We start from the raw sequence: 13,734 nt of genomic DNA on the forward strand, positions 1-13,734 counted from the left end.
GACCTCAACTGACTATGTAATTACATGTCTTCTAGAGACATCCATAATAGAATAGTAGGAGAGTGCTTAAGTGTTCTATTAGCTAGTACATCCATTCTGTAGTCAAATGCATACTTCTCAATAACATCTTTATATATAAAAAAAGCTTTTTGTATTTTTCATGCCTTTTTTGTAGTATGGCTTGTTTTCAAATAGTGCAAATATGAGAAATAAGGCATGGAAAGTTAACATAGCAGACTGCAACTTGCTGGAGGTCTATTCATAAGTACTATAGATATAGATTATTAGTTGAATTTAAGTGTTGGTCCCTTATGGATTTTAGTATATCTAGCAGCCGTTTTCAAGATACATGCTGGCTTTTCAGTCAGAAAAGAAAGCTTAGGAATAGACAATTCTAAACTTAAAAACCATCTCATGTGGTGTACTGAAGGCAACATATTTAATTTTGCTCCCATCTTTTTGTTTATGAAAACAGCTACTATTTGTGATTAAGTTCAGTGATGCAATTTTTTTTACAATAGGTACACTCTTACATCACTATCAAGAATCTAACATTCAACTTGTTTAGCCTTATTTGAATCTTAAAGAGTGAGGGCAATCTCTTGGAAAGCAAGAGGGAGAAAGAAAATGAAATCATTAATGGACTAAGGAAGTAAGCATCAAGGTGAATTGTACACAAAGGAACAAACAAATGTATATTTAATCAGAAATGGAGAGGGGAGAGCAACATTAAAGCGACTTTAAAGGATAGAATAGTTTTAAGTAAGTGAAATTGTTCACAGGCAGTCAAAGTGGCAAAGCTTAAGATAATTACCATTTAGCTATCTTGTAGCAGTTCAGCAATCATTTCACTTCAAGAAACATTTATTAGGCACCCACTATATTCAAAGCCCATTTCAGGTTTTGACTACCAAGACCAAACAAATAATAATTCCTGCCCTTAGGAGCTTGCAATCTTTTGGGAAGATACAATATTCATTTCCCTCCTGTATAAGGACCTTAGTGATTCACCCAACTATTACTGGCCACCTGTTAGAAATGGCAGAACATTCCAGGTAAAGAGATGAAGACGGAGTATTTTTGCAAAGAAATATATGTGAGAAATGTAGTTTAGGGAGAATTGATAGGAGGTTAATATGACTAGAACATGGCTACATGAAGGGGGAAGTGATATAAGATGGTGGGAAACATTGTAAAAATCATGCTGATGGCTTTATATTTTATTCTGGTAAGAAGAGAGAGTCATTGAAGATTTCTGAATAGAAATAATAATGGTGATAATAATGGTAATATGGTGTTTTAGTGAACTATTATGTAAGTCTAAGAAAAAGAAAATTAAGTCCTGAGCAAGAGTAGAGACCCATAAAAGGAAAAATGAAGAAATATACATGTTATCAAACTACCAGAAATAGAGAAATTTGGAGAAAGACAAATTTTTAAAGGAAATATAATTAATTTTATTTTAGATATATAAGAATTCGGTCAAAAAAGGTATAACAAAAACACCACAGGTCTTAAGATCATAGTGACACATTTCTCTTAAGTTTTAAGAATTTGGTTTAGCAAGAGGCAACAAAAGTCTGATCTGAAATTATTTTGAGAATATACTAGAATAATCAGAGGGATTATGATTAAACTATCATAGTATCATAGAATTTTAGAAGAGAACATTTAACTTAATCCTCAATTTATGAAAGGTGAAATTGAGGCCTAGATAGTGTACTAATCTGGTCTAAGGTCACATAATCAGTTTCATGGTAGAAATGAGACAAGAATCCAACTTTTCATCTATGTTCTTTTTAAAATTCCTTTTTTTTTTTACCTCCTCTTCCACCATGTCACCTACTTTCTTCAGCCTTTTGTAATTGCTTTGGGAATCTGAAGGTCTTCTCTGCCCCTTGGCTCCTTGACAGGCTTAAGTGAATCTAAGAACCTTCCCTGATTTGAAAATATACTCTGCCCCCTAATATGCTGAATGTGGTCACGTGGAGCCTGTGGCAGGAGGCTTGTTTTTCAGGAATGCCCATACCTTGTTACTTGGTGATTGGGCAGTGGGTCAAGAAGGTTGTGACATTCTCTGAGTCAGGAGAAGGCTATATATACCCTGATGTGAGGTTTTGCTTTGGGGTTCACTTTGGGAAGAGTTGTGTGATTTGGCCAGATGAGACTCTGGGCAGCCGTTGAGACCCCTGGCTTTGAAAACTCAGATGTTGGTGCTTCCCTCTCTGGTAACTGATTAGGTATGATGTAATGGTCAGAAAGCTGGAAGCCCTGTCTGTCTAATAATGTTATTTTCTGTTGTAACTTCTGTTTGTATTCTCTGAAGTTCAGGATGCTGACTTTTTCCCCTGAACTAGGTAAATGATATATGTTTGATTAAAGTAAGATTGTTAACCCATTTTGAGTTGCTTTCCTTTAGAAAAGCAGATCTAAGAACCTGTGCTAGCAGCCATCCTGGGTATGCTAGGGTGCTTGCTGCTACACCTTTAAACATCATTATTCTAGATTTCTTTCCTTTTCTCTTAGAAATACTAAGCTTTGTCATATTTTTTTTTAATGGGGATAATAATGTGTGAAGTAGAGAGTCTCTGCCTGCCCCCAAATAATCACAAGATGCTAATGAAGTATCAAACTAACTCTAAAGAGGAATCTATGCCTTGATCCTTTTATGAAGTATGAACATGTCTTTGACTGGGTCAAGAAGGAAACAATGCCCTTAGCTGAACAAACAACTTGGGTCCTTTAAATAGCTAAACCCTAAACTAATTTCAGCAATTCCTAGAGTTATGAATGCATGATTTTAAAATCTTAAAATGGCATATGAATTATCATATATATGTAGACAATTAATTATCATAATCTTCATGAAATGACAACACTTGGGATTTCAAAATATCAAATAATAATAAATCATGCTTATTTTACTATCTGAGTTTCTTTTCATTTCTTACAAATTCATTTAAAGCAAAGCAAAGTCTAAAACTTCACACTTTCCTTCTGATAGTGTGATCACAGCAATGTCATATATAGAAAGAGGCTGGCACTTCTTTGGTCATGACTCATGAAATAATGCCTTTTTATTTATACCAGTCCTCTTCTCTGCCCCACCCCCATTCCCTTAGGTCTCCAAGGTGATTTCAATGCCAAAATGACCCCAAACACAGATTCCTATCCCCTCACCTACCTTCCTTCCTCTTCCTTCTTTTCAGCTTCTTTATTTTTTTCCTTCCTTGGCCTGAGGGGACTAGAACAAATGGAAATCTTGTTAGTTTCAATAGCAATGCTGGAAAATCTCTTCAAAATATTTTTATTTTAGAAGTTACTTTGCAAGGGGAGGGTGGGATCTGGAGGTGTAATTTAAAGACCTGCCATAGAATCAGAAAACTTCAGAGTTGTAAGGGATCTGGAGTCATCTAGTTAATTTATCTAAACAAGAATCCAATTTACAAGTTGTAGCATTGCCTCCATTTAAGATGTCTGGAGATGGAGAACTCTACTTTCAGAGATAGCTCATTCCTCTTTCAAACAATTCAAATTCCTGGAAAGTTCCCTGTTATGTTGAAATTAAATCTATTTCAGTAACTTCCATCCACTGAGGAAAAGGCAATAAGCAAGTATATAGTACCTACCACATACCAGCCACTCTGTTAAGTGCTTTACAAATATTGTATTTTTGGATCCTCACAACAACCCTAATACCGTGTTTACCCGATAATAAGACACTGTCTTATTTTTTTGGACAGAAAAACACCAGAGGGCTTATTTTCAGGGGAGGGCTTATTTTAATGAACATTGACAGCAATTTTAATAAACAGGTAAATGTGAACAAAAAAATGTACCTTTATTCAATAAGCAAATCACTGGGGAAGAAAAGGATGACGCGCTCACTGCTGCAGCTCTGATTGGATGCAGCTCGGAGAGCGGCGTGTGTTTCACGGGGGGGGGGGAACGGTGCATACAGAGGGTACCGTAATGTAGCGTGTAGCGCAGGGGATCACCTTCACTACAGTAGCAATCTCAATAGGGCTTATTTTCGGGGGAGGGCTTATTTTAGAGGAATCTTACACAGTAAGGGGAGGGCTTATTTTCGGGATAGGTCTTATTATCGGGGAAACATGGTAGGTAGGTACCATTATTATCCTATTTTATATTTTAGGAAACTAGGCAATCAAGTTAAATGATTTGCCTAAGGCCACTAGGAACTATCTAAGGCAAGATTTGAACTCAGGTCTTCCTGAGTTCAGGCCTGGTGCTCTATTGACTATATCATCTGCTCTCAGGTTTCCCATTAGAATTTAAGTAAAACAAGTCTAATCTCTCTTTTACCTAACAGTCTTTTAAATTTTCAAGAAACTTGTATCCTTTAACATCCCTTGTTCCTTCAATTGGTATGACAAGGTTTTAAATTGATTTACCATCCTGCTCACCCTCTTCCAAACCCACTACAATTTGTCATCGTTCTTCTTAAAATGTGGCACCCCAGATTGAGCACAATATTTCAGATGTGGGTTGATTATTAGTATGGAAACTTTTTATATGACTGCTGATTGACAACTTTTCTATGACTTATTTGTCTGGGTCATTGAGAGCTCATGTGACTTGTCTATAGATATAGAGTCTCAGAGACTGGACTTTAATCCAGGACCAATGTAATTTATGTGCTGGCCTGATAACCATTTATTACAATGCTATCTCTCATGTTCTTTTAGAATTTTTTTTTAATTTTAAGAGTAAAAAAAGAATTGAGAAATATGTATAGTTCTAATAGGGACAAATTGATAGAGAAAATCAATACACCTCATTCCAACTTTCAAAGTTTTCTTATGAGATATTTTGGCTAAATTCTAATGTTAACCTTTATCTCCATTTTCTTTACATGTAAAATGCTTAGTCTAAATCAGGCATTCATAAACTGTGGTCCATGACTTTGATTTTTAATATTTAAATAATTATATTTCACAATAATTGGTTTCTTTTGTCTAGGTATTTTATTTTAAGCATTTAAAGAACTGAGAAGGTGTTTATTACCCTCATCAGAACTCCAAAGGGGTTCATGGTGGATAAAAAAGTTTAAGAACTGAACTAGATGATCTTTATGCTTTTTTCCACCTGATATTGCCATTCATTAAAGTTCTATACATAAAAGAAAGATAAGACAACTCCTAATGAAACATAAAAGACAACTGTATGATGCCATTTTTTTGAAGTCAAAATTATTCAAAAAGCTATTAGTTCTGATAAGGAATATTTAGTTAATAGGCTGAGCAAAGTAAACTGAGTTGAATTTGTCATTTCTGGCTTTCTACTCCTTGCTCAGTTTTTTCTACAATCACAGAAGTCTTGATTCTTAAAATAGTGTATCTTCCTCATTCAGGAAAAATAGAATGAGGAGTCATACCCCCAAATTAGAGTACAGTACAAAATTTCAAGAGGGTCTTCCAATACTCTACTCACAGATGGTACATCATCAGTATCTTCTTTCTGAGATTGTTTGGAAAGTGACAGTTGGAACAACTGTTGGAACCCAGAAAACAAGAAGATAACTTTTACAGATACCAATTATCCAAAGCTAAGCCCAGCTATCAGATTCTTTTCCCATATTTCCAATTCTGTGACAAGGTCCTGATCTTATCACACTATCCCTCACTAGTAGAAGATTCAAGTATGTAAACTGAGATGCTATTTATCATCCATATATTTTTTTTGGTGGTGGGGGGTGTTCCTAAAAATAGCTGAATGAAGGGTTTAGTAATGGTGCCTATATTTATGATAGCAATTCATTGTTGATAATTTATGTTTGTCATGACAGTCAATTTCATAAAATCATTGAGGAGTGTTTGGACAATGGCAGCTGGATTATAATATGCTTTTGATTCTATTTATTACATTATTATTTGACTCGGAATCAATTGACCAAGTAGCCCACATTACAAATAAATTTTCATTTATTTGAAACAAGAACAGATTCATGTCACAGTGAGGAATCACAGGAACTCAGAGTTGGAAGGGAACCCCCATCTAATCTAATCCATACCTTAATAGAAATCTCTACAACATCTCTAATGAGTAGCCATCCATTTATGGGCAAGCTGCATAGTATCAGGAATGTAGCTTTTTTCCCCCTTCCTTAAAATGTCCTGCAGGCCTGAGTTGACAGTCTTCAACTAAGTAAGCAAGGCTCCATTTTCCAATGGCTTTGCCTGAGTGAGGAGTGCAGAATCAAGGTTCTTGTGTAAATAGACTCTCAACATTGTCTAGAATGAAAAACAACAGATGTAACCTTAAGACACTGATTGTGATTGGGGGGGGGGGGTTGTTATTGTTTTTTTTCTCCAAAGGGCCTCATAGGTCTCTCTCCTGGCTCAAGTGACAGCTTTCAGGTGATATGGCCAACAACTGAAGCAAGTAATCTGCCCTCAGGGGGGTAATTCATTGCCTCCAAATGGGCAGTCCTCCAGGGAAGGGTTCAGCAAGTAAATCAGAGTCAGAAAGTCAGTGCCACTATGAGTTTTAGCTGAAGCTGATAGCTTGAAGAACCCATTGTCTACAGCCTTGAGTCTTTAGGAAGGTGTGTGATTATATGAAAATGAAGCCCTGGCAAAGGGTTCAAGTGCCTCAAGTATAAAATAGGTATTAATTAGGACACCCAAAGTTCAAGTGTTTCAGTAATGAGTAATGATTTAAAAGCAAATGGAATTAATTTCCTATATATGGTAGACATTTGAGTCATTTAAAATGGTGGCACTTGAAGAAAAAAAATGTAAAAAGCTCCTACGTTCATATGCTGTACATAAACATTTTTTCAGATTTCCTCCATGAAGCAAGGTATAGAACAATAAAAACTGAATTAAAAAACACTATGCCAGTTAAATATCATAGTATGCAAAATAGACTTATAGAATCATAGAATGTTATAGAGATATAAGGAACATTAAAAGTCATTTAGACCAATTTCTTTATTTTAGAGATGAGAAAACTGAAATCTACAAAGGTTAAATGATTTGACTAAGTGTCAGAAGCAGAGTTTATAAGATAAGGTTAAATTACTTGTTAAGCAAGGTCTTCAAGATGGAAGTGGCAGGTTAGGAGTCTGGAATTTTCTCTTCTGGCTCAAAATCCACCACTTACTGTTGTACCATAATGCCTCAAACTGCATGGGAAGGACTTCGAACCCTTTAAAGATTTTCATAAATGACCATTTCTGGAGTTAATGATTTTATGTTGGATTACTAGCTATTGGTTTTGGTTCTCAAGATTCTTTTTCAGGTATGGGTGGGATTATAGAACCCTGAAGGACTCTTCTGATTCTTACATTGTTTGATTCTGTGCTAATTATTTTTATTCTAGGCCTTGATGTGATCAGTGCAGTTCGCACCAGCTGCAAACAGCAGCATCTTGAGGACTTCACTATCCACAGGGAACCTCTTTTCCATTTGGGCCCTACACAAAAGATCCTTCATGCAAATTCTCTTATTCATGTCAAAGAGTGTTTTATGGGAGTGTACTTTGAATGCAAAGTTTTCAGCAATTTAATATATTTATATAGATGGAGAAGTTGAAATATTGCTTTAGTTTAATCAAGACTGCTTCTAAGATGAGATAATAGTAGGAAAATCCACAGATATTTTTAAAATGTCATCAATTTGAACCAAATTATTGAGAAAGTGAACTCAATTCTTTTTCATGTCCAGCCAATGATTTTCTATTGTAGTGTTTTTATCTCTGTTTTACTTGTGAGATTACAATTCCAGACATAAAATTTCATACATAGAGACTTAATGGAGAATCATTCCATAGTCTGGAAAAGATACTGCATCTAGAAAATTATAAATAACCTATCCATTGATTAATAAATGTTATAGTAGTACCCTGAGTATAATCATTCTCTCAGGATGAGTACAAATTTATGCCAAATTAATGTTAAGGTTATTATTTTACTCATCATATTTTCTCTAGGGGAAATACTAGATAAAGAATATATATGCCTAGTAAATTTCTAGCAATTTTTTACAAAGTGTTATAGAAGATTCAGAAAAAAATCTGTCAAAAGAAACTTTTATATAGAATTAGTTCTAAAAGAAGAACACAAATAAGGTCTCCAACTCTTCTGCTTATGACCTGTGTGAGCTTTGGGAAGTTTCCTAACTTCTATGGTCCTCAGTTTCCACATCTGTAAATTGAAAAGTTGAGTGAGATCTATAAGATCCCTCCCAGCTCTAAGCCTATGATCCTTTCACATAATAGGATGAAAATGGTTAAGAGAAACTTCCTAAAGAAACTAGGGTTTTAACATATATAGGTCAACTTGGTAGATAGGTTAATGCCATATTTTATATTTCTTGTTGTGAGCAAGATTCAAGGGATTCTTTCTACAAAAGGCTATAACAAGCATTTCTACCTTATATTCATCACAAAGCATAAATATAGACTCATATTAAAATATATTCCAAATGTCTATATTTAAAAATTCAGATAGGAAACTACAGTGCTTTAAAAAAATATTATTGGGGGAGGCTAGGTGGTGCTTACCAGTCCTGGAGTCAGGAGGACCTGAGTTTAAATCCAGCCTCAGACACGTAACACGAAAGCTAGCCGTGTGACCTTGGACAGGTCACTTAACCCCAATTACCCTCCAAAAAGCAAAAAAAAAAAATATTATTGAATTCTTTTGTAATTTGAAAGACAGCTAGGTAATGTAGCTTATAGAATGGTGGACTTAGGAGTTTAGAAGACCTGAGTTTGAATGTTAACTCAGTTATGGCTAAGTCACTTAAATTATTTCAGGCTCAGTTTCCTCATCTGCATAATGAGTATAATAATAGCACCTACCTTGCAAGTTCTTGTGAGGATTAAAGGCGTCTTACAAATCTTAGAATTCTAAATAAATGTTACCTACCATTATTAATTAAAGAATTGGTATCTTGTTAGGCTCCACTTTTGTAAAAACAATTCTTTGTAATAGCAGCTCTCCATTCTACCTCCTGTATCTGCCTATCAGAAACAGGGAAGAAGGAGAAAATAGGAGTCTGGGATAACAGGAAACAGTTGAACAGTTCTCTTATTGGTAGGAATCTTGTAACCAATTGAAAAAGATCTTAGAGACATCTGAATTAAGAAATTGCTATACAAAAAGGTAACCAGAATTAGTATATATAAAAATATGGAGCTACATTGTAGTGTTTTAACAGTGTGCTGAGGATCATGTATAAATCAGGGTTTCAGATTTTTCATTTTACATATAAGAAAGCTAAGACTTTAGCTTTCTAGAGCTTTTTTTAGCTTTCACACATAGATTGTGACTTTTCCCAAAATGGATGGATAAATGAATGAATGAATTGAAGGAATGAATGAGCATTTATTAAATCCTATGTCCCAGGAACTGCAATAAATAAAAATACATACCCTACTACTGTATTTCAGGCTTTATAACAAAAAAAAGAGGCTTAGTTGTGGACCCTAAACTCAAAATCACAGTTTAACAAGATACATGACCAAGGACAAGTCACCCAGTCTCTCATAAATGCTCCACAATGATGTGGAGGAGTTGCTATCTACACCAGTGGTGGGAGCTTTTACACAAGAATTTCCATGTTAATTTTCCAGCACTAAGTGGACACCTTTACAAATGAACCTGACAAGTCACATAAGTAAGTCTACTATAAATTACCTAAGTAACATATTCCCTTAGGAAGGGAAGACCCAGGAACATTCCTAAAACATGGAGACAGGACAGATTTTTTTAAAGTAACTGGAATAAGCTAATCATCAACAAAAATGCTTTGTAAGAACAAGAGAAAAGGCAGTAGGAAATAAATTGCATGATACTTTTATGAGGTTATACCAGTAATCAAGAAATTGAGGAACAAAGAAGCTGCCTGTGGAAGCAGTTTTTTTTTTTTACTTTTTTTCTTTCTTTAGCTTTTTTTTTTCCTTTTTCCTATACCCTGCAGCGGCCATCTGTGTGAATAGCTCACAAAAAGTCCCTTTACAGACTGTAATTAACAGGTTTCATTGTACAGTATTGCATTTCTTGGTAATTCACATGTTGTGTAACCCATGTGTACCCTTCAATCTAAACCACAGACTGTTTATTTATTCACAGAATGTTAATCTGGCTTACAAGGATGGTGTGTGAGATTTGGTAAGGAAATTATTAGGAAGCCTTTCCTACATGGATCAACCAGATCAAGGACTATGGGGGGGGGGAGGTAGTCGGGAAGTTATAAAGGTCAGGGCTTCTATAGAGTTCTATAGAAGTGTGAATCAGAAAACTCCAGTCACATCCCAAAGTCACTGTACTCTGAATGTCAAAAAGTAGCTTCTTGGCACATCTGGCATAGGCTTTTTCCAAGTAAACACAACAATGGAAAATGGGCCAGAACTGGAAATGAGGAGATCTTCAATTGATCTGTGCTTTAGTACACAGCCACTTGGAGACAATGTACTCAGGAAATTGACTTTATTGTGAATGAAAGGTTTTTTTTTCTTTTTTAAAGCAGTAGCAAAATGACTGCCTCTGATGGTTAATGCACTGCTACCCTTACTCACCACTATCTTGTAATACAAGATAGGTAAGGAATCCACAGCACTGTTTTAAGAAAAACACTAACAGACCTTCAGTAAGTTGCCTTCTCTTCTGCCCTGCAGGTCCTGATTAATACTAAGTGATGAGCTGCTTTCCCCTGGAACTGGCATATTTTTCTTTGCTGTTCAGTGCCCCCTAGACTCCCATCAGATACCTACAAATTACAACTCAATTGTTTAAGGAAGTTATTAGAACATATGTTTGGGAATATTATCATTTTTTAATGGTTACTGTAAATGTTCATGCTTTCTGCCTATCATTGTTTGGCAGTATGAGATAGAGTAATGTCTTAGTTATAAAGTTCAGAGTTGATTTCACATTCATATAAATCCATCGGTTTCTAGAAGAATCTTATAGTAATTATATAGCCACTATCGTGAACATGCCTATATTTAATGTTGGAGGAATATTCTGAATATTTTTGCAATGCAAATCCTGGGCTGATGAGATAATAGATAACCAACCATTTGCCCATTCACTTGGAAGAATTCTCTGTGCTTAATTGCTCTATTAGAACAAAAAAATAAATTCTAGTCATGTAAGAAGAAAAATATTCACAAATAGCAATAAACACCAGACAAGTATTCTGGTAAAGCACAAATAAATATTCTGGTAAATATATTAAGTGTAACTGTACCATTGCTTGAACTTTGGGAGGAAAATATTTTGGAGATATAGGGTAGGGAGGGGAACCTATGATTTCATTGGTATAGGAAATCCCCAGATGAGGGAACTTCCTCTACCCAAGCAGATGGGCACATTATTCATGGTGACAGAGCCAGCATGTATTTGGGCAGGCCTTGAACCCATATCTGCTTCACTTTGAGGTCAGCTCTCTGTCCACCATGCCCCTATACATGTTGTCTAGCTTCATATAACAAGGGTATTTGAAGAATCATTTTAGTTCAACAAAGATGTACTAAGTATAGGGCATAGAACAGCATATATGTGTGTGTATGTATGTTTATATCAGCATTGCATATAGCAAGGAGTACAATATAATAATATTGTAGTATAAACTATGCATATTTGTAATATATTATGGAATACATTTAGCCGATAAAACTATCCATTTTCTCTAGTGATTTATGTACTGCTTACATTTTCAGACATTTTGTATAGTCTCCAACAGTATTTTGAAAACAAAAGATGGTTTCCGTTATTTTAAAGCTTTAACTGATCATTAAAATCTTCTATGTTTTATGATTAATAAAAAAAGAAATGTGAAGGTATTGAAATGCCAGGATAAAGACAGAACATACATAACTATTAATACCCCGAGAGACTTGGAATGTGTAGGCTCTAATGAGAGCTTGTTAGAACATAGACGTTACCGTAGAATCAGGGTAGAGATTTCTATAGTCTGGAATCAGGCCAATGGGGATTTGTATTGTCATATTAACAAACAGACTTAAACTAAGAAGGCATGATATATCAATGTTCTTACTGGAGAAATGAAATGTTATATTGAAGATGACAAAGGAACAACCTTCCTTCCCATATATCAGTCTCTAGGATCTATGTAATGTTTTGTTTTATTTTGCATGTTCTTTTCAGGAAAGGGATAGATAGCAAAAAGGTGCAAACCTTCATTTTATGCAAAGACCTTAAGAGTGAAACATTTGAGTCACATAAGAGAATGAGAAATCCAGGCTACTCATAGTTACTCATTTATGTATGAATATGTAAAAAGATAGTCCAGTTCTCTGACACAAAGTTGGATTTACCCTAGTCTAAATAAAATGCAGGTAAAGGCACTGTAGCTGGGGGCTAAGCAGAAGTGTTTTATAGTGTTTTTTCTTTTTTTTTCTTTTTTTTCTTTTTTTTTTTTTTTTAGCAATCGGGGTTAAGTAACTTGCTCAAGGTTACACGGCCAGTTATTTCTGGGTGTGGTGCTGAGTATCTGAGCCCGGATTTGATCCAGGTCATCCTGACACTGGAGCCGGTGCTCTTACTTGCTGAGCCACCTGGCCGCCCCTAAGCAATTGGGGTTAAGTAACTTGCTCAAGGTTACACAGCCAGGTGTTTCTGGGTGGGTGTTAAGTGTCTGAGCTCGGGATTCGATCTCCAGGTCTTCTCAACACTGGAGCCGGTGTTCTTACTCGCTGTGCTACCTGGCCGCCCCATATAGTGTTTTTTCTTTTGCATTTTAATGTACATATGACATTTCTATTCACTAAGGTTCAAAAGAAGCTAAACAACAAATAGTACTAGTGATAATTACTTGATTTCTCCATGGATAGAAAATGAACATTTTGTAGATATTGAATAGTACTATCATTTATGGTCACTTAAAAGCTGTGGCGGGGTGGTAGATCCCAAAGGATCCTAATTAGAAATACTGCTACAAGAAAACGGGATTCTTATCTTGGATTTACTAATTTTATTAGCATTACGATTATCTGTGTTTTTTATATATGTATACACACACATGTACATGTATACACAGAGAACTTTAATTTATTCTACATATAAACAAAGAGTAAAGGGCAGAGCACTAGACTGAGAGTCAGAAGTTCAAATCCTGGCTTGACCAATTATTGCTTTATGACTCGCAAATCAATTCATCTCTCTAGCTCTCAACATTCTCATCTGTAAAACAAGAGGGTTGGGCTAGATGAACTTGAAGCGTTCTTGGAACAGTAAATTTTATGGTATCTATGAAAATTTAATAATAATAATATTAGCCTTAACCTTATGGGAAACAGGCAGAAAGTTGTAGTATCATCAGAACATGTGGTCTTTAATAGTTCCTTACCATTTATGTCTCTGAAATAATTATATTGGCATTTATATAGTGTTTTAAAATTTGGAGGATACTATATATATTATATATAAACATATACACATATGTATATATGTGCATATATACAATGTAAAATGAAATCTAATATCCTTTGAGGTATATACTATGTATTATTGAGTCTATTATGCAGATGAGGAAAGAAAGGCTCAGAAAGGTTAAATGAATTTCCAAAGGGCACATAACTACTAAGTGGTAAGAGATAAGCCTTGAACCCTGGTCTTTCTGATTTGAAATCTCACAATCCAACCACTCTTCCAAGCAGGTTTAGCCACAAAGCTCTAACAATTTCATACCATACACACACACACACACACACACACACACACACACACACACACACACA

The 13,734-nt window shown here is 35.2% G+C and overlaps 1 long non-coding RNA gene across 6 annotated transcripts in view; it reads right to left on the reverse strand.

Moving 5' to 3' along the window:
• Window positions 1-13,734, reverse strand: part of LOC138151055 (uncharacterized) — a 138,411-nt gene that overhangs the window by 61,158 nt on the left and 63,519 nt on the right. For all 6 annotated transcript variants that reach the window (XR_011165731.1, XR_011165730.1, XR_011165726.1 and 3 more), the window contains exon 3: window positions 3,185-3,244. This is a non-coding gene — a long non-coding RNA (uncharacterized lncRNA). The remainder of the gene's footprint in view (window positions 1-3,184; window positions 3,245-13,734) is intronic.

Source organism: Petaurus breviceps, unplaced genomic scaffold, assembly GCF_028583685.1.
Source record: "Petaurus breviceps papuanus isolate PSGF00001 unplaced genomic scaffold, PetGlider_PUasm1.0 90895, whole genome shotgun sequence".
Taxonomy (NCBI): domain Eukaryota; kingdom Metazoa; phylum Chordata; class Mammalia; order Diprotodontia; family Petauridae; genus Petaurus; species Petaurus breviceps.